Below are 23,680 nucleotides of genomic sequence, written 5' to 3' on the forward strand. Positions count from 1 at the left end.
ACCGCTGTCCCTGCCATCTCCATCCCACTGTCTGCTTACACTCAGCTGCAACGGGCCAGGCTCTCGGCATGCTCTGGCCTCCACCCACCCTGCCTGCTGGCCCAGTTGCTATTGGGACACTTCTCAGCTGTGGCGGGTGCCATGTTGTCTGCCAAGCAACTGCCCATGCTCCTGCTACGAAGAGCCTTGTGTGGGCTCTTCAGCCTCCTGGCAGTGTGGGTGGAGGCCGGGGCATGCTGAGAGCTTGGCCCCGATTGAGGCCACTGGCAAGCAGACAGTGGGATGGAGAGGGTGGAGCCAGTGGTAGCTGCCTAAACACTTTTCACCAGAAGGAGATGAAGTTTCGTCTGCTTATTTATTTTATTTATTTATTTATTAGTCAAATTTCTATACCGCCCTACTCCCGAAGGACTCAGGGCGGTGAACAGCCAAGATAAAATACAGATAATACAAATATTAAAAAATCCCTTAAAATTATTAAATATTTTGGCCGAAATAGAGGAGAGTTAGGCCAGGCCAGCCTGCTGAAATAAAAAAAGTTTTGAGAGCCCGACGAAACGTGCGCAGGTCCGGGATCCTCCGTATCTGGGGGGAGCTCGTTCCAGATGGTAGGTGCCCTCACAGAGAAGGCTCTCCCCCTGAGGGCCACCACTCAACACTGTTTGGCCGACGGCACCCTGAGAGGCCCCTCTCTATGGGAGCGTACTGGTCGGTGAGAGGCTATTGGTAGCAGAAGGCGATCTCGTAAATACCCTGGTCCGATGCCATGGAGCGCTCTAAAGGTGGTAACCAAAACCTTGACGCGCACCCGGAAGACCACCGGGAGCCAGTGCAGCTCACGCAGGAGGGGGGGTCACATGGGAGCACCACGTCGCTCCCATAACCACCCGCGCGGCCGCATTCTGGACCAGCTGGAGCCTCCGGGGGCTCCCCTTGAGGAGCATTGCATGTAGAGAACATTGCAGTAGAGAGCATTGCAGTAGTCCAGGCAGGAAGTAACGAGAGCATGAGTGACTGTATTTAACGAGTCCCGATCCAGAAAGGGATGCAACTGGCGAATCAGGCGGACCTGATAAAAAGTCCCCCTGGCCACGGCCGTCATATGCTCTTCCAAAGACAGCCGTTAGTCCAGGAGGACACCCAAGTTGCGAACCCTCTCCGTGGGGGCCAATGACTCGCCCCCAATAGTCAGTGATGGCACCAACTGACTATATCGGGATGTCGGAAACCACAGCCACTCGGTCTTGGATGGGTTGAGCCTGAGTCTGTTTCTCCCCATCCAGATCCGCACGGCCTCCAGCCACCGGGACATCACTTCAAGGGCATCATTGGGGTGGTCCGGGGTGGAGATGTACAGCTGAGTGTCGTCAGTGTACTGATGGTACTTCACCCCGAAACCACGGATGATCTCACCCAGCGGCTTCACATAAATGTTGAACAGAAGGGGCGAGAGGACCGACCCTTGAGGCACCCCACATACAAGGGGCCTGGAGGTCGACCTCTGCCCCCCTGTCAACACGGACTGCGACTGGTCAGAGAGAAAGGAGGAGAACCATTGTAGGATGGTGCCCCCCACCCCTAACTCCTCTAGCCGGTGCAGCATGATACCATGGTCGATGGTATCAAAAGCCCCTGAGAGGTCTAATAGGACTAGGACAGAGGAACAACCCCTGTCCCGAGCCCTCCAGAGATCATCAACCAACGCGACCAATGCCGTTTCCGTGCTGTACCCAGGCTTGAAGCCCGACTGGAACGGATCCAGATACGACGATTCATCCAGGTACTGGGGGAACTGTCGCGCTACCACACTCTCAACAACCTTTGCAACGAAGCGAAGGTTGGAGACTGGACGATAATTTGCCAACACTGCCGGGTCCAGGGAAGGCTTCTTGCGGAGAGGCCTCACCACCGCCTCTTTCAAGGCGGCAGGGAAGACACCCTCACTCAAAGAAGCATTTATAATCCCCTGGAGCCAGCCTCATGTAACCTCCCAAGAGGCCAGCACCAACCAGGAGGGACACAGGTCCAGTAAACATGTGGCTGCGCTCAGTCTGCCCAGTATCCTGTCTGCGTCTTCGGGCGTCACAGAATCAAACTCTTCCCAGATAATACTCACAAGACCTGCCTCTGTCCTCCCCCCTGAATCTACCCAGTCAGAGTCCAGGTGTTCCCGAATCTGAGCGATTTTGTCATACAGATACTGTACAAAATCCTCGGCTCTACCCTCCAAGGGATCCTCCCGCGCTTCCTGGTGGAGCAGGGAGCGGGTCACCCTAAACAGGGTGGCCGGGCGATTATCTGATGACGCAATAAGAGCGGCAAAATAGTTATACTTCGCCCCTTTTATCGCCACCAGGTAGGTTTTAATATGAGATCTTACCAGTGTTCGGTCAGATTCAGAATGGCTGGCCCTCCAACCACTCTCCAGGCGTCTTTTCCGGCGCTTCATCTCCCTCAGCTCCTCGGTGAACCAAGGAGCCAGGCGAGATCGGCGCCAGGTCAGAGGCCGCAAAGGCATGACCCGATCCAAAGCTCCAGCGGCCGCCCTATCCCAGGCGGCCACCAGCTCCTCAGTCGAGCCATGTGCCAGAGCCTCAGGAAATGGCCCAAGCTCCGTCTGGAACCTATCTGGATCCATCAGGCGCCTGGGGCGGTACCACCTCAATGGTTCCGCCTCCCTGTGGCGGGGTGCAGCGGTTTGAAGGTCAAAGCGAAGGAGGGAGTGATCTGACCATGACAAGGGCTCGATCACTATATCCCCTATCTCAAGATCACTCAACCACTGACCAGAGACAAAAACCAGGCCTAGCGTGTTTCCCCCCGTGTGAGTAGGGCCATGAACTAACTGGGTCAGGTCCATGGCCGTCATGGAAGCCATGAACTCCCGAGCCATCTCAGACGCCTCACCGACGGATGGCAGGTTAAAATCCCCCATGACCATAAGCCTGGGGGTGTCAACCGCCACCGCGGCTATAACGTTGAGCAGCTTGGGCAGGGCTGCCATTGTGTGGCAGGGAGCCAGGTACGTAATCAGCACGCCCATCTGTACCCCATGACCCCACTTGACAAGGAGGGACTCACATCCAGCCGTCTGAGGAACAGTGGCCTCCCTCGGACCAAGACCTTCTCTAATAACAACCGCCACCGCCCCCCCGCCCTCTCCTGTGTCCTCGGCTGATGGAATGCACGGAAACCGGGTGGGCACATCTCAATGAGGGGGACCCCCCCTCCTGGCCCAGCCAGGTCTCCGTAATACCCACCAGGACCGCTCCCCCCTCCTGAACAAGATCACAAATGAGGGGGGCTTTATTTACCACGGACCGGGCGTTGCACAGCATCAGCCAAAGGCCCAGGGCCTGAGGGTCTGTGCAACCTGGGGAATGAGAGGAGCATTGGAGGCCGGAGCGCGTCACCGCTTGGAGCCAGCGGGCGCATGCTCCCACAACCTGATGTGGCCCCCTGCTCCTGCCATATCTGCCCCTCCCACCCACAGTACTGATGTAATGTCCACCCACAACACAAGCTCTAACCCCCTCCTTGACCCCGGTTCCCGCACCTCTTGTGCCGTGTTCTTCAGCCGGCTCTGGCCTCCTCCCCGACAGGTTCTGCCCCAAACCCACAGAGCCCACCCCCTCCCAGAAACCTTTAAAACCTTATCTAAAAATTTCCCCAAAAAACCCCACAACCCCCTCCTTGTCGCATGCCACCTCTCGGGATTCCAAAATCCGTCATCAAGGTAGGCCCTCGATAGTGAGGAGGGCCAAACCTGCGAGGGGGGGAGTCTCGCAGCGCAAGCAGGTCAGCAATCGTAAACATCGCACAAAACAGAGGTGGAGAGTCAACTGGTCAGGGCTTCACCAGATCGTCCAATAATACTGGGTCCCTGCTTACAAAGGGAACGCTTTGAAATGGAACTAATTGCCCCATTTCAAACTCAGTTCATTCAGCAACAAAACAGCAGTCTGCAAAGTCTGTTTGAAGCAAGTCTGTTAGATGCATCCGCCACCCATCACCCTTAAATAGGCAAGGCATGCCTCTCTGTCCTCACCCTGGTGGTTGTCAAGCTCCAGCCCAGCTGATTGTCAGGCTGGAACAGCTGCTTTTTGTGTCCTGCGCATGGCCATGCCTTCAGGCCCGCAGCTGAGCCCCGCTGTTGTCAATGCTGCTGCTGAGGCCACTGAGCCAAGCCGATCATGGTGAGGAGTGAGGAGGCCGTCTACCCGATGCCTCCCCACCTCACAGCTGGGCCTCCTCCATTGCTGCTGCAGCCGTCCCAATACCCCCTGTCACCAGTGCTCCGCGGTTGCTGCTCTGGTGTTCCTGACACACACACCCTTCACCTGTGCTCCTTCCCACCCCGACTATGGCAAGCCCGGGGTTCGAGGCTTGACACAAAGTCTCTGCAGGCCAGCCAGCTTGCCTGCCTTCCCACATGGCGCCCACGCCCAGTCGGTTCCCTCGTCTGCTTTCCTGGCTCCCCAGCTGTTGCAGCTCACCTAGGCCCTTTCTGGTACTCTCACCAGCTTGCCCGCTTTCCTGGTTCCCCAGCTGTCTAGGCCCTAGCCTAGACCACGCAGCCCAGCTGCTTTCCAGATTCCCCTCTCTCAACGTAAGGCTTTGCCACTCCCTAGTTAGGTAAGTTTCTGTTTTACTTACTTCTCCCCCAGGACCGTTGAATGCATTCCCCCTGGGAAATCTATGCTTGCTGCCCATGCTCGCCTAGAGAACCCTGCCCTGGCCTCAAACTACATCTTCCCCCTGGGCTGAAGCAATTTAACTGGCCTGCGGCCTGCCGCACTCGGCTGAAGGGCCACGGGGCAGGGGGGGCAGCACGGGCGCAGGTAGACTGAAGCGGTTTGGGTAAGGTTCTTACCTTACTTTCCCACCCATAAAGCACTGCAGCAGAGAGAAGCAACCAGGTCAGGCCATTATCTTGGGAGAATATGTGGAGCATCTCCCCAAGCCCCCGAGGTTCGCTATGCTGTGAAAGACACTCTCCCTGCAAGAGCAGCAGTGGAGAAAAGCAGCCGCTGACCTGGAGAACAAATGGAGCCACTCCACGTGTCGGCACCTATTTTCTCTCCATTGCTGGGAAAGCATCTTGTGCAGCACAGCAAAATTTAGCAAGTGTAAGCCACCACTTTCCTCTAAGTCCCATCCGAAAAGCGCTGCAGCAGAAAGAAACAGCTTTCAACCTGGGTGCTTCTCTCTGCCGCAATGCTATCTGGATGGGACTTAGAGGAAAGTGGCGGATCACGGCTACTAATTTCACTGTGCTGCACAAGGTGTTCTTCCAGAAAGAGCAGTGGCAGAGAGAAACAGTTGCCGACCCAGAGAGTACGTGGAGAGTCTCCCCAAGTGCCCAAGGCATGCCCAGTACCAACAAGGGCTGCAAGAAGCAGCCACAAGATCAAGCAACATCTTGATGGGTGGGAGGACTGAGGGAAATTCCTACCCCAAGGGCCGCCTGTCCGGAGTGCTGCTGTTGCTGCTCTGGAGCTTTCCTTCCACCGCCGCTGCTGCCACTGCCACTACTCTGGAAGTCACCTTCAGGATGGATCAGTAAGTTCTTGCTTTGCTCTCCGGGAAGGGCTCTGTCATGAAGGGCTGTCTGCCCAGACCAGGCGTTTTCTTTCGGGCCTCCTGCCTCACATGGGGCGGTGGGAGGAGGAAGTGTGTGGTGGGGAAGGCTGCCTGCAGTTCTTGCAGTCAAAGCCGGGTTGTCTGTGAACCTGCATATGTATGAGGTCTTTTGCCTTGAGCAGAAGGTGGAATTATAAGACCTCCAAGGTACCTTCTGAATCTAAAGTCTCCAAAACAAGGAAATTTGCTTAAATTGAGTGTGTATGTGTGTGTGTGTGTATAGGTGTGTAGGTGGGTGTTTTTCTCAGGAATAATGGAATAACAGTTGAAAGGGACTTTGGAGGTTTTCTAGTTTAACCCCCTGCTCAGGCAGGAAAACTGAGGATGCCAAAATCTGAGTGGAGGGCATGGGAAAGGTGTCAGAATAACAGAATAACACTTAGAAGGGACTTTGGGGAGGATCCTATACCATTTCAGAGAAATGGCTGTCCAGTCTTTTCTTAAAAACTTCCAGTGATCGAGCACCCAAAGGGTCTGGAGACAAGTAGTTCCACTGGTTAATTGTTTTCACTGTCAGGAAGTTTCTCCTTAGTTTTAGGTTGCTTCTCTCTTTAGTCAGTTATTCATCTATTGCTTCTTGTTTTGCCTTCTACTTCTTTGGAAAATATATTGCCCCTCCTTCTTCGTGGCAACCCCTCAAAAGCCTGTTTTGTGACCTACCTATCACACTCGGGCAAAGCATGTGAGCCATTTCCTCCTTTCGGTGGTCCATGAAAATGCATCTATAGTATGTAGATGCAGATAATAAAGTCGAAAAAAGGTGAACAACATTTTTACAGAACTATAGATACGTTGAGGCCGGGGGTGACAAGGAGTGGCCGGGAGGGGCTGGGCGAAGCACCCCTCGACATGAGTGATGTCGAGTTGGCCACGCCTACCCAGTCACATGACCACCAAGCCACACCTACCCAGTCATATGACCACCAAGCCATGCCCACCAAGCCATGCCCACAGGATCAGTTGTTAAAAAGTTTGAATCTTACCACTGCCTGTCTCCCCCACCCCTTGCTTGTGCCTCCACACTCGGACTTATCAGTATTTGTGCTGTGCCAAGGGGCTGCGGGCTGTGGCTGCTGCTGGACACCATTGGGCCCTGGGCGCTCGCCACCTCTCATGCTGGCCACACCCATTCCCCCTGGGCTTATTTTCAAGGGAGGGCTTATATTAGGCCCACCTCAAAAAATCAGGCTAGGACTTGTATTCGGGGTGAGTCTTATTTTAAAAACATTTAGAAATGCAACAGAAAATAAAGCAAAGGTAGATTTATAAGTTTTAGTTTGGTTCACTGGTTTCCCAGAAAAGGCTAAAACTGCGTTTTAGCAGTTGTACAGTAGACTCACAAGTCAACTATCCTGGACAGTTTTTAGGTTCTGCTCTCAATGATTTCTGACAGTAGGCTTCATACATAAAATTCAGTTGCAGAAAAATGTGAATGTATTATCTTGAAGCTATGTGCTTAGTAGGAAATTATCTTTTTAACCACATTGGCTTAGTTTGATTAAATTGTCATTGTTGATCATTATCAAGAGCTATCCACGCTGATATTTTAAAGAATTCTAAGAAATGATGTCTGAAATCACTTGAGCAACTTGTGCTAGGAATTTCCACCTAAAATAGGGGTATGCCTAGTGATGGGATTCAAATAATTTAACAACCGGTTCTCTGCCCTAATGACTGCTGAGGAGGCGTGGCTGAGTGGGCATGGCCAACTCGATGTCAGTCACATCGAGGGGCACCTTGCCTGGCCTCTCCTCACCCATCTCCTCCCAGCCACTCCTCGCCTCGTCTTGCATGTTATGGTGAGAGAGGAAGCTTTTTCAAAGTCATCTTCCCCTTGATACTAGCCAATAAGATGAGATTTTGCTATCAGAAGACCTAATGTACATTTCCAAGTATTGTTTATCACCATTCTCTTGATAAGACTGAATGGAGAGATTTATAAAGAATAACAAAGTTGGAAGAGATCTTGGAGGTTTTGTAGTCCAATCCCTGCTCAAACATGAGACCCTACACTATTACGGACAAATTTCTTTTTAAAAACCTCCAGTGATGGTATACCCACAACTTCTAAAGACATCCCATTCCTCTGATTACCGTATTTTTTGGAGTATAAGGCGCACCTTTTTACCCCCCTAAAGGGGGTGAAAATTTAGGTGCGTCTTATACACTGAATGTAGCCCTGCCCACCCACTGGCCCCCACCCTTTGGCCTGTGCCTCGCAGCAGTTATCTCTTTGCAAGCAAACAGCAAGAAAAAACAGCTCCTTTCAGCTTCAGCATAGGCTAATTAGCACAAGTTGATTAGATCGGCCTCCCGACTCTCAGCTGGTTTGCTCTCAGCTGTATTGCGCAGGGCTCTGCTGCTTGCTGCAAAGAGTGCTGGAGCAGATTTTTTTTCCCCTTGTGCTAATCAAGCTATGCTGAAAAACGAAACTGAAAGTAAAGCAAGCTGTTTGCTGCAACATGGCAAAATGAGGCAGAGAGAGATTTTTTTTTCTTTTTCCTCACCAAAAAAGGTAGGTGCAAACAATGGGAAATTTAGGGCAAAAGAGGAGAGTTCAAGATTTTAAAACACAAAAGAAAAAAGGCAAAAATAAAAATGGGAAGGGAGAAAAAGAAATGAAAGCGAAAGATGTTATACATATTTAGAATTGAAATATGAATTGTAGTAAGAAATAAATGGGAAATCATGATTGTAAAAATGAAATGAATAATAATTGGAATATTTTTCTATATGGGCAAAACTTTGGGTTATTGGGAGAGTTTAAGATGTGAAAATGAGTAACATAAGGGGAACGCTCTATTTAACTAGGGAATTGTAATAATTGAGATACTATTAATTGTATATTGTGTTGAAAGCAGAAATGGTTAAGTTGTGGTTTGGAGGAATATATGGGGGAAATTATTTGATTTATTATTATTGGTAAATATAATTAATTGATTTGTAAGAAATTGGATTGCATGGAAATAATTGGAATATTCATGTTCATATTGATTAATATACAAAAAAGATAGTTATATAACTAATTGATTTATATAAAAATGTTGAATTTGTATTAAACAATTGTAATATTACATAATTAACATATGTGAGGACATAATGTGAGGATGGATATAAAAATAGATGACAATGGGAAGGGGTATAATATAGAATAGAAGGAAAAAATTGAATTTGATTAAGATTAGAGATGAGAATGAAGGGTAATATTGGTTTTTTTAAAAAAAATAGATGAGGAATAAATATGGCAAAAAGGAAATATAGAAATTGTAAATTTAATTGAAATGACTAAACACTGTTTAAATTTTTTTTTTTTAATTTGATTTATATGCCGCCCTTCTCTGGAGACTCAGGGCGGCTTACAATGCGTTAAGCAATAGCCTTCATTCTTTTGTATATTTATACAAAGTCAGCTTATTGCCCCCACAAACTGGGTCCTCATTTCACCTACCTTAGAAAGGATGGAAGGCTGAGTCAACCTTGAGCCTTGGAGAGATTCGAACCAGCAGAAATTGCAGGCAGCTGTGTTAATAACAGGGTGCATTAAACCACTGTACTATCAAGGCTCTTCTTGTGAATTTGTGAACCAGACAAATACTCTGTTCAAAGAAAATACATTGTATGTTTGTATGCGTGTTTGTCTAAAAAATAAAAAAAAAACTTTAAGAAAACAACAACCAAAAAAGGTAGGTGCGTCTTATACTCCGGTGCGTCTTATACTCTGAAAAATACGGTAATCATTCTCACTGTCAGGAAATTTCTTCTTATTTCTAGGTTGGATCTGTTTAATAAGTTTCCATCTCACAGACCCATCTCACAGTTACTTCTAGTTGAGCCATGCACCACCTATTCTATACCTGTGCATTTGGTTTTTTTCTTGCCTATGTGTAAAATCTTACTCTCCATTAAATTTCATTTTTGGTGAGAAATGATGTTCTACAGTGGCATTCAGTTTACTACAATAATTTTTGCAAAATGCACTAAATCTTGAATACATCTCTGCTTATATAGATAAAGATTATTCTTTTTTAACATTGAAGCATATAGTCAAGCAAATATTTCCAATCCATTGTAAATGAAAACACATTTGAAAGGTATTTTCAAAGCAGTCAGTTAATGGATATCTTACATTTTTTCTCTTCTCCTTTAATTAAATCTGCTTTTTTTTCCTTGGGCCTTATTGCAATATTCCAAAACTTTCACACATCCTTCACAAAGAACCACGTCTAGCCAGTGGTGTGATCAGCAGGTTCTCCAAACTGCAAAATCTTAACAACCAGTTTGAACCAGCTGAATCTCACCTCTGGGTATGCTTTCTCCAATAGGGATGAGTAGCTCCTGCAAAATTGTTCTATATGTAGGGAGCAATGGGATTTTCTCTTTCTCACCACTATGACCCCCAATTCTGTCCTTAAGAGTAATATATTAACCGGTGTTAGGATTGCTGTTTTCACACATTTCCCCATATCACTAAAGTACAAACTACAATTTTTTTCATTTCCACTGCCCAAATTCATGGCAAATTGAACCTGAATGGTGTGTCGTCTGGATAAGAAAAGATTTACAGCTGAAGTTGGACCCCACAAAAAATTTAAGGGTAATATCTTTTAGAACAATTTGTTACAGCGGCGTGCAACTATTGTGAAAAAAAAAACATATTGGAAATTTAAAGAAGTAACTATCTGTTTAAAAAGAAAATTAAGTGGCAAATGGAATCCCCAAAATGAAAGGCATGATGTTAAGGAGTCATATTAAGATGCTGGAACTATAAACCTACCTTTTCTTCAAATAACAGAGCTGTAAGATAAACTAAGCAAGAGAAATAAACTGGGTGTGTCAAAATAAAAATAGAACAGCAACAGAGTCACAATAAAAGCAGACATGAAGCAGAGTGAAGTAAAGACCACCATCTGCTGATGATAGTAAATTTTTGACTTGGGAGCAAATATTGAAATGGAGGGAAATAACTGTTGAACGGTGTATATTTACTTTCTAACCACTGGAGACTGGAATATTTAAAAAAAGAATTGGTGTCTGGACCCCTAAATGCTATTTGCGGCCTCTGACCCAGCGCCGATCTCATTTGGCTCCTTGGTTTACTGAGGAGCTAAGGGAGTTGAAGCGCCGGAAAAGATGCCTAGAGAGCAGTTGGAGGGCCAGTCTTTCACAATCAGACCGGACACTGGTAAGATCTCATATTAGGAATTACCTAGTGGCGATAAAAGCAGCGAAATGTAGCTATTTTGCTCTTATTGCGTCATCAGATAACCGCCCGGCCGCCCTATTTAGGGTGACACGCTCCCTGCTCCACCAGGAAGCACGGGAGGACCCCTTGGAGGGTAGAGCCGAGGATTTCTTTCAGTATCTGTATGACAAAATCACTCAGATCCGGGAAGATTTGGACTCCGACTGGGTAGTCTCAGGGGGAGGGACTGGGGCAGGTCTTGAGAATGTTATCTGGGATGAGTTTGATCCTGTGACCCCTGAGGACATGGACAGGATTCTGGGTAGACTTAACGCGATCACTTGTTTATTGGACCCGTGCCCCTCCTGGTTAGTGCTGGCTTCCCGGGAGGTGACGCGAGGCTGGCTCCAGGGGATTATAAATGCTTCGTTGGGTGAGGGTGGCTTCCCCGCCGCCTTGAAAGGGGCGGTGGTCAGGCCTCTCCTCAAAAAGCCTTCCCTGGACCCAGCAGTGTTGGCTAATTATCGTCCGGTCTCCAACCTTCGTTTTGTGGCAAAGGTTGTTGAGAGTGTGGTTGCGCGATAGCTCCCCCAGTACCTGGATGAAACGACATATCTGGATCTGTTCCAGTCGGGCTTCAGACCTGGGTACAGCATGGAAACGGCATTGGTCACGTTGGTCGATGATCTCTGGAGGGCTCGGGACAGGGGTTGCTCCTCTGTCCTGGTCCTATTAGATCACTCAGCAGCTTTTGATACCATCAACCATGGTATCATGCTGCACCGGTTGGAAGAGTTAGGGGTGGGGGGCACTGTTCTACAGTGGTTCTCCTCCTTTCTCTTTGACCGGTTGCAGTCTGTGTTGGCAGGGGGGCAGAGGTTGACCCCGAGGCCCCTTGTATGTGGGGTGCCACAAGGATCGGTCCTCTCGCCCCTTCTGTTCAACATTTATATAAAGCCGCTGGGCGAGATCATACGTGGTTTCGGGGTGAAGTTCCATCAGTACGCTGATGATACTCAGTTGTACATCTCCACCCCGGACCACCCCAACGATGCCCTTGAAGTGATGTCCCAGTGTCTGGAGGCCATGCGGATCTGGATGGGGAGGAACAGGCTCAGGCTCAACCCATCCAAGACCGAGTGGCTGTGGTTTCCAACGTCCCGATATAGTCAGTTGACGCCATTGCTGACTATTGGGTGGCGAATCACTGGCCCCCACGGAGAGGGCTCGCAACTTGGGTGTCCTCCTGGATTCACGGCTGTCTTTAGAAGAGCACTTGACGGCCGTGACCAGGAGGATTTTTCATCAGGTTCGCCTGATTCGCCAGTTGCGTCCCTTTCTGGATCGGGACCCCCTACACACAGTCACTCATGCCCTCGTCACCTCCCACCTGGACTATTGTAATGCTCTCTACATGGGGCTCCCCTTGAGGAGCACGCGGAGGCTCCAACTGGTGCAGAGTGCGGCCGCGCAGGTGGTTATGGGAGCAACATGGCGCTCCCGTGTAACACCTCTCCTGCGCGAGCTGCACTGGCTCCCGGTGGTCTTCCGTGTGCGCTTCAAGGTTTTGTTTACCACCTTTAAAGCGCTCCATGGCTTAGGACCTGGTTATTTACGAGACCGCCTACTACCACAAATAGCCTCCCACTGGCCGGTATGCTCTCATAGAGAGGGGCTCCTCCGGGTGCCGTCAGCCAAGCAGTGTCGACTGGCGGCCCCCAGGGGGAGGGCCTTCTCTGTGGGGGCACCTACTATCTGGAACGAGCTCCCCCCGGAGATACGGAGGATCCTGGATCTGTGCACCTTCCGCCGTGCTCTTAAGACCCTCTTATTCCAGCAAGCCGGCCTGGCCTAATTTTTCTCCCCTTTCTTTTAAATTATAAATTGAAATTTTAATTTGTTTTAAATTTATTGGGATTTTAATTGTCGTGGGCTAAATCATTTAATTTGGTTTTAAATTGTTCTTAACTTTTGTATTTCTGTATTTTATCCTGTGGCTGTTCACCGCCCTGAGTCCTTCGGGAGTAGGGCGGTATACAAATTTAATAAAACTAAACTAAAACTAAACTATTAAATATACAAAAACGACTTGAGGAGTGGAGGATCCCTGAAGTAACTAACTGATTTGATTGGACATTGATGAGGCATTTAAACTTGATTAGGAGGTCTGGTTTCTGAACGGATGATTGAGGAGACCTAAATGAAATGGAGTTAATAACTCAAAATAACGAAGACATTAAGGACCTTATCCTGGAACTGCACAAAGACATGGTGGAAATATTGGATCTTATAGATAGAAGACTGGAAATTTGTATACAAGAGATGAAGAGCAAAGATCAGGACAAAAAGGAAAAAATGGAATTATCAACTGGAATAGAAGGAGAATTAGAACTGAGAAACCAGCAAACAGAAGATAACAAGGAGGAGACACTATTAAAATAATAAGAATTGAGGAATTAAAACGGGGGGAACACTTTAAAAGATTTAAAAAAGAAATGGGAGGAACAAGAAGAGGCTTGGGGGAAATTGATAAGATTTAGAACAGAAAGCTCTCAAATTAAACAGTGGGGAAAGACAGGGCAAGGAGGAAAAATTAAATTATGGATTCAGAATATAAACCTCGAAGTAGATGGAATGAAAGAGTTAAGAGGAAAACAGGGGAGACAAGTTTTTTTAAAAGGTAGGATTAAAGGAAGGGATGTGGTTAAGGGAAGAAAAAGACTTAAAGATATGTCATGATTATATGGTAATTGTATTAATATTAGAATGATATGGTTGAATGATAGTATTATTAAAAGCGTATAAAATATGACGTGTAGGTAAAGTGAAAGTAGATATATTTATGTGTATTAAATAAACTTTAAAATATATAGAAAGGAAGAGTTAGAGAATGGGAATATGAATGATAAAACAGTATCATGTCTTTGAATATAATAATATGGAGGGGGGAGAAAAATATTAGTGGAAGTTTAGAATGGAAGGATGTAAAGCAATGTATCAAAGTCAAATAAGTTAGGAAAAGAAATATGAAAAATAGACACAAACAATGAAAATAGTGGTAAGCTTAAAATGTGAGGATGTAAGAAACTGATATTTAGACGGTATGCTGTTTGATTAATGAAGTGATATTATTAAAAGAATAATAATGCAGTTGCATAGATATATGTGACTAGAATGATGATGTGTATAAAATTATTAACATGAATGTTAGGAAATGATTTTACCTAACTTGTTGGGTTGGTAATATATAAACCATGAATATAGCTTTAAGGCTGCTGTATTGCTGTATTGCATCATACTGTGTCCTGATTGGTTAGCTCTGTAGCCAATGTCTTAAAAGGGAGCTAGAAACCTGGTTTGATTCTCTTTGCTTCTCTTTCCTAATATCTTTGCTGTTTGCTCTGTTTGCTACTGTTTGCAAATACAGAAGAACTGTTAATGTGTATGACTAATGATGACTGGTAAGAAGACTTTGTTATTGGATTATCCCTGGACTATTGTTTTACTATCTACTGCTTTATCTCTGTATGACCTGGACTGTTTATTGGACTGTGCCTTATTACTGTTTCCTGAAAGTAAACACAACTCAGTGTATCTGTGTGTTGGCTGTGTTATTTCCTAACTACTCAATCGCTTTTTATGTGCACACCCTTGCCACTCAAGGGTTGCTCTGTGAATTCCTCAACATTAATTAATATAATTAATATTATAGTATAATTATGATGTTTATTATTATTAACAATATATGTGTAAGTGATTAAGTCTGTTTCTTTGATTTTTGAATGCAAGCTGTATGGTTATAGTTGAAAGAGATTAATTGGAAAATACACCATATTCTATAGGTATTGGGAATATTATATGCAACAACGAAAAGAGAGAGAGAAATGGAGTGGAGTGGAAGGGAGTGGGAGAGAAGGGGAGAAAGAGTAAGGGTAGAGAGGGGAAAGGAGAGGGGAGTGTAGGGGAGGAGAAGAGTAGAAAGGGAAGGAGATAGAAGCAGAGAAGAAGAGGGAGGGTAAATAGAGAGGGGACAGGAGAAGGAGAAGAAGAAAGGGAAGGAGAGAGAAGGAGAGGGGAAGGAATGAGGGAAGTAGAGAGAAGGAGGGAAGTAGAGAAGAGAGGGAGGAGAAAGGAGTGGGATGTTGTAAAAAATGGGTGAAATATGGTGTACAGGAGAAAAGAAAACAGACGGACAATTTCATTTTTTTTCTTGAGGGTTATACTATTGAAACTATAACGGAAGATAATACAGATGCTAAAGCACATCGGTTTAGATGTTATTGCATACTAGTTAATATTTATATGAAAATTAAAATTTTATGTAAAAGGTTGGAATAAATAATATGAAATAAGGAAAATGGAACATAATAATTAGGAATATGTTTATATGTATTGAAATGTATGATACTCAAACATCGCACCATTCACACAATGATATGTATAATTTTTTTAAAAAGTAATAAAAACTTGATTTAAAAAAAAAGAAGTAAACGAACTACACCAGGGGTGTCAAACTTGATTTTATTGAGGACCACATCAGAGTTGTGTTTGACCTTGGTAGGCTGGGGTGGGCATGGCCAGTTTGACATCACTCGTGTCAGAGGCATCTGTGGTGGCCTGAGTGCTCTGCCAGCAAAAATGGCTTCCTGCAACCCTCTGCCAGCGAAAACAGAGCTTGGGGCAAGCGCAGTCCCCCTGAGCTTCATTTTCACTGGCAGAGGGCTGCAGGAGGCAGTCACAGCTGAAAACGGAGCCTAGAACAACTACATGCAGGCTCCCGAGCTCCGTTTTCACTGTCAGAAGCACCACGGGCCAGTCCTTGGCTATTTCCAGGGTGGCCCCGCAGGCCAGATCTAGGCACTCCACGGGCCAGATCCAGCCAGAGGCCTTGAGTTTGATCCCCCTGAACTACACAGTCCTCTTCAAGCATAAATATTAAGTACATTGTTGGGATATTTATACTGGGACATAATGGAAGGGCCATCAAATGAGAAATAAACATGCTCATGTGATTATGACCAGCAAGAATCGTTTGCTATGGTGATATCTATCCTAAGCTGCACATTTTGTCTATATTACATGCTTGACCATGTCAGCTAAGGAGCCAGTAACACAAGTTCCAATGCCATTTGAATGTTCATAAACAGTATGTTCTTGTTGGTTTCTGATGTAGCTTGATTTCTTTGGATATCTGGTTGTATCAGGAAAATTTAGGACACATTAAGCCATTCTCAGTTTTGTGTTTGTGGATGTGGGTATATTTTTAGGAAGGAAATTTTCTGGAAATTTTTATTTTTTATTTATCAACCAAAATGAAAAGTCATACATTTCCCACAAATTTCACTTCATATAAGAAAACAAATCTTATTTCCAGAGAAATTAAAAACAAAACAAAATACAATAAAACTACATTCAACCAACTACTAATGGATATAGTTCTCTAAAACATTGGGAAGACTCCCCCCACTTAAGTTAACAGTAATATTAAAGTAACTTGCCAAGCAGCTAAAGCTGAAAAGTTATTTGAAAAATGAGAATGCTAAAGAAGGCATTTTTCCTGAGAAACTTTAAAAGGAACTTCCAAGAGATAGTGCAAACATTGTTGTCCCAGTGATGCAACCTAGATTGCCTTTTTTTTTTTTTTTTAATGTGGCAGTTCTCCCATATCGCTGATGGCTAATGGGAGAAAGCATTTTAAAATTCTATTTTAAATGAATGTGAATATTTCTTTCAAGTACTCAGTGATGCCAGTCCAGAGTTCACAATGTGGTCTGTTAGCTTTCTATTCTGAGGAAAATGGAAAGAAGAAAAAATCCACAAAAATATTATTGATGTTTTTATATTAATTCTTTCTTCTTCTCCTTCAACTTTTGAAAATTTAATATCGCATTTTAATTCTATTTATGCAAGAAAACTCTGTAATGCTATGTGAGAAAAATAGGAATTATTCCTGTAAAAGCATAACCTGAGTTACGCCATTTTGAAATCATGTTAAGGTTTTGTTTTACCTTGTATAACCTGATTATATAATTTAGCTGACATTTAAGAACATGAGAAAGGAAATGTGTAATTCCTGTTTTTGAGAAGATGGTTGTCTTGCAGGAAATACGTTCCTGGGTTAACTTGCCCTTATTAATCAAAGGAAGTACGCAATTGATGTTTTTGAGGGGTATTTCTGTTGGGAATTGGGGAATTTCCAGGGTGGAATTATGTACTGCATATGTTATATAAGATGTTATGTAAGATCTGAAACTGATTCCCAAGGTACTTTATTGACGTGTATTCTGAATGTCCTGAAGACTATAAAAACTTGTGTAAATTGTTTTATTTTCGTCTTTCTCTACTTTAGAGAGAAAGGCCCTTTGCAAAGAATAAACTTTGTTCCAGGATTATTTTGGTCTTTGTCTCTTTAAAACGATAATGGGATTTACCTGTCGACCACAATTGGCGCCCGAAGGGACTGAAAACATTCTGTCTGGAAGGGATTTCCCTGCGTGCGCACATAACACTGATTTCAGTGAGATGGGGTTATTTCCTTTCCAGCCGGAATTGCTTTTCTATGAACCTTGAGGCAGAGACCTGAATGCCTGGACAGAGAGGAACATTCCTGAAGACTTTGGTGCACCAGGAGTGAGTATATGTTTTCTTTTTGGTGGTTTGGATTTGTGTATGTTTGTGTGTGTGGCCTGTATGATTTGTGTGTATAATTAGTGTAATACAGGTTGGTTGGAAGCTTGTACAAAGGTATTAAGATAAGGTGACTATGATTAATTATTGTAAGGAGGTTTGGCTGACGTTTGTGTTGATACAGCCTAATTATAGGTGGAGTAAGTTTGGGGAGTCAGACCCATATTGGATCAATGCTTTGAAGAAAGTTTTGGTGAAAAAAGAAGTTGAAAGTTCAATTGTTATATGTTGAACCTCAGTTCCATGTTCAGTAGTTTAACTCCTCTTCCCCGAGAAGTTCTAGAGTTTTGTATGGGAAGGAAGAAGAAGAGGAAGGTTGGGATCCTTTAGCTTATGCTACATGCCCACCTCCCCCTCCTTAGTATAATCCAAGTTGTGGGTGAAACTGATTTGTTGCTGGGAGCCGAAAGGAAGAGACTTCAGCAGGGCAGTAATATAGGCAGCTGGAAAAGGAGTTGAGTGAATTGTTAGTAACTGTAAAACAGAATCCATCCACTTCTCCTCATGTTACATGTTCACAAACTAAAGGAATGTTTCCTTTAAGAGGAATGCTGAATGGTATTGCGGCTTTTGTGAATGAGTCTTTGACATCTTCTGATCTGGAAGATTATAAAAGAAATATGCGTCTTTCTAGGCGGATCTGATTAAGTTGTCTGAGTCATTGGATTTGTTCTTGAGACCCAATCTGTATACTTTTGCAGAGTTACAGCGTATATTGGGTTATTTGTTCTCCCCTGAGGAGAGGTCACAAATTCGAAAGGCAGCTATGGTTTTTTTTGGGGGGATTAAACCCAAGTGGGGGCTGTTCAGCCCGTTGCTGCAGATGTTAAGTCTCCATTAGTTGATCTTGGTTGGGATAATAATAATTTAGCTGAGCGGGAACAAATGGAGGGAGTTAAGACAGCTGTACCTCAAGGAAGAAACTCAAACAAAAGTTTTTGAGGTGGAACAGTTGTGGGAAGAAACACCATTTGTGTTTCTGGAAAATATTAAGGACAATTTGAATAAGCACACTGGTCTTTCTCCTGAAACACCGGCTTATGAGTCCTTAATGAAAATGAAATTTGTGACGAAATCATGGCCAGACATACAGAAGCTACTACTGGTATTGCTGCTCTGTGGAAAGAAGCTTAAAAGGTCTATGTGAATAGGGACGAGGCCAAGACTAGAAGAGAAAAAGAAGGAAAGAAATGATGAATGATGGTGTCTGTGTTGCAACAGACAGGAGAGGGAAAGGAGTTAGGTAGAAGAGGAAAAGGTTTTGTGAAACTTTGCTTGCGATGTGGCGACAGTGTCCTGGAATTGGGAGAGGATTACTCCAGTGGAAAAAGTCTAGTGTTGGTGGATTGGAAAGCAAAAAGTGTATTATACGTTTGGATGTGATATTTGTTCTAGAAGTAGGTCTTAATCTGCTTGGGAGAGATGCATTGTCTCTTCTGGGGTGTGAGCTTGGTATACAGATCTTTATTGTTCTTGGATGAGGCAGAAAACTCTGTAGGAATGTGGTAAGGAAGGTTTATTGTTCTTCTTACCTGAGGTTGAATGCGAATATTTTGTCTTTGATTAATGTGATGTGATGGTGATATGTGTGTGCCGGCTAATTAAGTGACCTTCTTGGCTTAAGTCTGGAGCTGTGGAGGACAGGTGTGGTTAGGGCCCAAAATCAAGTTTTTGATTAAAAACCGCATCCTGAAGTTTTCCACTGCTTGAGGAATGGGCTACAAGATGTCAAGGATAAAACTGAAATGGGTATCTGAAGGGATGGAACCTTTCCAGGTTTTATTCCAGGTTTGCAAATGTTGTTAAATGATATGTGTGTGTAATGAGAGTTGTTTAGGCAATAGAGCTCATTGTCTTGAAGAAAAAATAATAATACTGAGAATGATAGCTCACTGAAGTATTTATGCTGACTAATTGGCAGAGAAAAGGCATGTGTGTGTTGGAATACACTAAAAGGTCTGATTGCAGAATAAATATGAGTGTGTGTGGTAAGCCCTTAAATGGGGGTGGTAAGGTGATCCTGATATTTGTGAATGCCTGTGCGTTGAACCCCTGAGAAATTTCCTTTTGTATATTGAAATAGTGAGTGGCAAGAGTTTGTTGTTGTAGTTGTTGTTATGTTGTAATAGCAAGTGTGTGAATGAGCAAGTGAGAGATGAGAGAGATCCTATGGAGAAGTAGGATTAGGTAGAGGTATTTGCGATGTTAATTAGAGACAGGAGTAGTATTTTTCTTCTCTATATTTCCCCCGTCTTTTTGTTCTGAATAAGAGAAGTAAGAAAGGGGGGAGGGAAGGTGCGGTTTGTTTTCCCTTTTACACATTTTTTTTCCTTTGTTGAGTTTGCCTGAGAGAAAGGAGGGGCGAATGGGTGATTTGATCCTGCATTGTTTTTGACTGCATTGGCAGCTATGCAGATGTATTTCCTGTTCTGCTTTAGAGAAGTGACATTGAAAGTTTGAAAAGTTTTTGGGAGTAGAGACCCGGAATACCTCTATTAGGTGATTTTCTTTTGCTTTTTGAAGTTTTTTATTACCCTCTTTTATGTTTTTGTGTCTGTGTATTTTGAATGATTTTGAATGCTGAGAAGGAGATTTCTAGATACTAGATACTGGATAGTCTGGGGAATAGTTGACTATGTTATTTTAGCTTAGTGTTGTCTAGGTAAAGGATGTTTCCTTGAGGGAAGAATTACTGGTAGAAGGTAAAGATGGACTTTTGGTCTGGTTAGCTAGGAAGTTACTTGTAAGTTAGTCTGTATAGACTAGTGAATTTAGATTAAGCTTTGCATTTCTTTGAAGCTTGTGGAAATAGTTTAGCTAATTTTTGATAGAAGTGTGGTGTGATTCCTCTGAAGTGGGGAGAGTTGAGTATTTATTGAGACTCTATTGATTTATTGATAGTTAATTTTAAACTAAGTTGTTTGGAAGAAAGGTTGAAGAGTTGAAGAGTTGAAGAAAGTAATAATATAGTGTTGCTCCAGTGTTATGTTTGCCTGGTTTAAGGAAAAATTTCCACTTGTCTGTAGTAATGGAAGATGGTATAGCCAAAGGAGTGTTGGTTTGCATGTGAACTGGGAACTAAAAGGTGGTGCACAAATGCTAGGTTTTTAAAATTGTTTCAAGAGAGTTTGGTTCTCTTGACCAATAGGAGAGAGAGATGGGAAGATGTGGAATGAAATTGTGTGGTTATGAATAAATGAATTGAGAATGGGATGAGACTGGATGAGATGCAGTTGTGAATGGAGACACTATTGAGATATTGGAAGGTGGAAAGTTACCGTTTGAATGGTCAGTGCAGATATGTGAGGTTTTTGCTTTATTGTAAGCATTGCACATATTAATTAATGAGGTAGGGAATATTTATGCTGATTTAAACTATGCTTATGGTATCTTACATACTTTTGGGATAATCTGGATTGAAAGGGGGTTGATATTTAGTAAAAGGAATTGCGATAGGTGGAACTTATCACAGCTGTTTTAAAGGCAGCTGAGGATCCTTCTAAACTTGATATTATATAAATAGTGGATGAAGGGGTGTGTAAGTGAATGGGAAATGGATTACTAAGATGGAGTGAGAATTTTTACTAAAGTAGTGATGTGGAATGTGATTGAATGAGTGCATGAGGGAACCTATTGGGGAACGCAAGCACTTATTGATTTTATTAAATGTATATGCATATATGTGTCTAGGGGTGTGTATACAATAGTTATACAAATGGTACGGAAATGAATACATTGTGTATGTAAAAAATATGTAGAGATTTGACCATTTGGCCTTTTCAATGAATCTAAGTAGATTACATTGAAATGCTGGTGGTGTGACCATTGATATATGTAATAATAATAGTGGATTATTTTACTGGATAGGTTGAAGCCTTTCTTTGTGTAAAGATAGGTGTTCAGAAGATTGTTAAATCATATTAGAGCGAATAATACCCAAATATAGTGATAGGGGTATACATTTCATTGTCCAAGGTGATGAAGGTTATGGAACAATTAGGAATTGATTGGCAATTACATTTATTGTTTATGCAAAGTTCTATAGGGTGTTGTGAATGTGCTAATCAGATAAGTAAATCTATGTTATAAAAATTAATGTTAGAGTTTCAACTACTTTGAATGAAGTGTTTGCCTTTAGCTCTATTAAGAATAGGAACTAGTCCTAGGAAAGATCTGGGGATATCTATGTATGAAATGATGTTTGGATTGCCATATGTGGGGAAAGTTGAGATGCCTAGGATAGAATTGAAGGATGTTTTTTCTGAAAAAAATATATACAGAGACTGTCCCAGTGTTTTTCTCATTTAAGGTAAAAAGGACAGAATCCACCTCTTGATTTCCAAGCACATGAATACAAAAGTGGAGACTGGGTCCAATAAAAGCCATTACTGAGAAGAAGTTGCAGCTGGTGTGGAAGGGACCGTTCCAAGTTTTGCTGACTACTGAATCGGCTGTAAGGACTAAGGAACAAATTTGGGTATGCTATTCCAGAGTCAAGGGATTGGTGGCTTTGCCTTATGGAAGGACAGTTGCTACGGAACCTGCAAACCCTCTTAAATTGACTTTTTGATGACAAACCTTAGACGATTGGGGACCAATGGATGGAAGAAGAGTTTTATGAAGAGATTTGTATTTGGCTAGGAGTAGTAATAATTCTTGTTGTGTTTTTGATTGTATTGAGGAAAGATATTATTGATTGGTGTAAATCTATGTTTTGATATCCAGTGGATGTAAGTTCTCCTTGATTGATTGATGTTGGGGGAGCTAGTTCACTAGGAATAATGGGGTTTTTGTGGTAATGTTTGTTATTCTACAGGTGTGGATAGGAATGGGGATTTTGGCTGTGTTGCCTAGTTACCCTATAACATGGTAGCAGCTATGTTTCCATACTGAATTCGAGCACCATTATTCTTTTATAGAAGCACCACTAACCCTAATAGACACCACTGAGGAAGCTGAGATATGTATTAAGTCATCTTTTGAAGATGGTGTGTGCCAAGTGCAAACGTACATATGAGATAGTTCCTCAATACATTGGCCTTACAAATAGAATGGAATTTTTATATAAGCAATGCACTGAGCTATTTGGTAATTATATACCTTTATACAAGAAGTTTTGGATTTTGGAGGAAGGGTTACATTTTCTATGTCTAAGGATACAAGTTCCCTCCAAGTTAATGTTTTTATGTGGTAACATGGCACTGACCAAATTACCTATTGTATGGAGAGGAGTTTCTATACTGTTACAGGATATTCATAGTTTACAGGAATAAAAAATAATGAAGAGGAGAATTGGGGATTGTGAGAAAAATAGGAATTATTCCTGTAAAAGCATAACCTGAGTTACGCCATTTTGAAATCATGTTAAGGTTTTGTTTTACCTTGTATAACCTGATTATATAATTTAGCTGACATTTAAGAACATGAGAAAGGAAATGTGTAATTCCTGTTTTTGAGAAGATGGTTGTCTTGCAGGAAATACGTTCCTGGGTTAACTTGCCCTTATTAATCAAAGGAAGTACGCAATTGATGTTTTTGAGGGGTATTTCTGTTGGGAATTGGGGAATTTCCAGGGTGGAATTATGTACTGCATATGTTATATAAGATGTTATGTAAGATCTGAAACTGATTCCCAAGGTACTTTATTGACGTGTATTCTGAATGTCCTGAAGACTATAAAAACTTGTGTAAATTGTTTTATTTTCGTCTTTCTCTACTTTAGAGAGAAAGGCCCTTTGCAAAGAATAAACTTTGTTCCAGGATTATTTTGGTCTTTGTCTCTTTAAAACGATAATGGGATTTACCTGTCGACCACATGCTAATACTTATTTTCTCCCTGTACTAACTTAGCAGCTATTTTATAGTATTGATCATGTAAAAATCTGAGCTTTGTATTAAGTAATAAGGTATGTAAGCATGTCTTAATGATAGATATTCTAATCAATTCTATAGGCTTCCTGGTACATTTAAGAGTTTTGGGGAAACATACCAGATTTATCCACAAATTAAAAGACTGAAGTAATTTATTATTTCAGTGTGTTCTTGCAGTTCACCTTGGAGTCAAAATAAAGATTATATCCACAGAGCAACCTTTTTCTTTTTAAATAAAAGTAACTTTATCTCCTACATTTATAATAGTCTATAATAGTGATGGCTAATCTTTTTGCC

General features: G+C 43.2%; 1 long non-coding RNA gene across 1 annotated transcript; it reads left to right on the top strand.

Annotated features, from left to right (window-relative positions):
- The first annotated feature begins 16,219 nt into the window (after positions 1-16,219).
- Positions 16,220-23,274, top strand: LOC148114200 (uncharacterized). Its single transcript, XR_015734229.1, has 2 exons — positions 16,220-20,174; positions 20,215-23,274. It is a non-coding gene; the product is annotated as an uncharacterized LOC148114200 (long non-coding RNA).
- Positions 23,275-23,680: the final 406 nt, after the last annotated feature.

Source organism: Pantherophis guttatus, chromosome 4 (genome assembly GCF_059756535.1).
Source record: "Pantherophis guttatus breed Tessera chromosome 4, ASM5975653v1, whole genome shotgun sequence".
NCBI lineage: Eukaryota > Metazoa > Chordata > Lepidosauria > Squamata > Colubridae > Pantherophis > Pantherophis guttatus.